This window comes from Phyllostomus hastatus, unplaced genomic scaffold (genome assembly GCF_019186645.2).
Source record: "Phyllostomus hastatus isolate PE091 unplaced genomic scaffold, TTU_PhHast_1.1 phas_contig_40, whole genome shotgun sequence".
NCBI lineage: Eukaryota > Metazoa > Chordata > Mammalia > Chiroptera > Phyllostomidae > Phyllostomus > Phyllostomus hastatus.
In genome coordinates this window covers 75488082-75490257 of record NW_025333872.1, presented here as the reverse complement: position 1 = coordinate 75490257, position 2176 = coordinate 75488082, and the positions used below count along the sequence as shown (strand labels likewise).

Genomic DNA, 2176 nt, shown 5'->3' with positions numbered 1-2176 from the left:
CTTCCTGAAAGAACTATATTGTTTAAAACCCTTAAAAACATCATTTTTTGGTGACTGTATAATATTACATGGTACGGATGTACAAAGATATTTTTAACCATTTCACTATTGTTGACCACATAGGTGTTCTTAATCCTTAAAAAAAAATAGAAATTAACTCAAGTTTCTGTCTGTTAACTGCTCCTGCAGCTCATGAAAGTGTCTGGAAAGATTTTACTGCACTTCAAGGTTATACCTGATATGGTAGGATTCAAAATATGAACTATATAAAGTACAACAAATTCACTTGCTGGAGTCCAGGCTGCACCAAATGAGGGGCTGTCACTCATCAAAGCAGCAAAACAGAGGTATCATCGGAATAGACGTGCCATGCCTGTTTGGGTGGCATGCACAAAAAAACAAATGGTGGTTTCCAACAAGATCCCCGAAAAGGGAGTGGGCAAACACTCTAAATTATAACCATTGGTTTGCAATTAAATTGTTTCTCATCAGGCTTCACACAGTCTGTTTCATATGGGTAGTACCAGGGGGTTGGCTTTATTTATTTAACAATAGTAACATATGCTCCTGAGTGTGTTTGAGGAAGGCAGCTAATTTTAAATGAAAGTAAAGCTCATGTTCCTGTGTGTAAGTTTCTGTTCACAAACCTCATGATCTCCTGAGGATCGGTCAAAGTCTTTCCTCTACCATAGTCTGTTTTAGGACTGCATATTTTCTTTCATTGATCTGACTAGAGTTTTGTCCTGGTCCATTTAAAAAGATAACATTCTGAGTTATCTTTTCATTTAGTATAGAGTAAGATAAGCTTCTTCTAAGCCAGGGGTGTCAAACTCATCTTCATGGGGGGCCATATCAGCCTCCCAGTTGCCTTCAAAGGGCCGAATGTCATTTTAGGGCCAAATGTCATGTTACGACTGTATAAGTGTAACTACTCCTTAACAGTTAAGGGAGAGCTCGGTGCTCCCGCCAGGTAGGAAACAAGGTGCCCGACCGATACAACAAGGTGGAGGACCGGATTCGGCCCATGGGCCTTGTGTTTGCCACCTGTGTTCTAATCACTCCCGATTTCAAACATTCCCTTGACAATTTTTCACCTGTAAGACCCTTTTGTCAAATTTTAAAAAGGGAATAAATGCATGTAGACATTTTTCTGTACCTTACAGCAAATTTCTGTGGTGTTCTTCATTTGCTCCTACACATCCCTCCTAAGAGTATTCTTAGGTGTTTGTACCTCTGGGGTGTATATTTTGTTTATTGTAAATAAATCTTTTCTAAGGCATTATATTTTCTATGTGACCATTAATGTTGGCATACAATAAAAATTTATTTTAGCTTTTCAGCAGGCTTCTTTGGGTTTTCCTTTATTTAGCCATATTATCCTTAATTAAGCACTGTTAGTTTTATCTCCTTTACAATAGTTATGATTCTTATTTATATTCCCTGGTTATCAGTCAGAAGTTTCTAGAGCTATACTGATAATAGTGGTAAGAGTTATACTGTTTTACATTTATTTTAAAGTACTATCTAGACTTTAGTAGGGTCCTCATTTTTTTTGGAACAAGTCCATGACTCAGATAATTCTACCTTTTCACGTATGACTAAAACCTTCATAGGCTGCCTGTTTTTGTAACTTGTTTCTAGTGCTTATAATAAAATATAACCACAACCCACCCTCTAAGTAAAACAAGAAGAAAGACTCACTTTGCTTTGCCATATTCCTAGCTTTACTGCAGATTCCATTCCCTCATGCAGAAGGTATTTTTGTCTTTTGGTCACCAGAGTCCATTTCCTGACTAGTATCCAATTAGCTTTTGAAAAATATCTTATTTCAATCGAATATAGTCTGTTGGAACTGTAATGAGAAGAATGGTTTCCTGCTCTTCCCCTTAGCTGGACAGTTGGATGAATAACACAAGCTAAAGACTTTTCAGGAAGTCTTCCTCCAGAATTTGCATCTTTAGCAGATAGGAAAGCAGTGATCTTTAGCAGAACTGCTAGCAGAAGACAATAAAAGCACACGGGTTACCGTCTCATCCACATGTAAGATCATGACCAGTCTGCTCTTAGTATGGCCAGGGCTCCTGTTTCCCAGACTCCAGAGCTGCCTGACTCTCTATTCCCAAACTAAGTTCTCCCGTTTCTAATGGAATCCAGCTAGCTGTCTCATAAATTCCCC

The 2176-nt window shown here is 38.2% G+C and overlaps 1 protein-coding gene across 1 annotated transcript in view; it reads left to right on the top strand.

Moving 5' to 3' along the window:
• The window catches only part of LOC123821310 (trace amine-associated receptor 2), a 32429-nt gene that overhangs the window by 13377 nt on the left and 16876 nt on the right, over positions 1 to 2176 (top strand). The gene's annotated exons all lie outside the window — the stretch shown is intronic.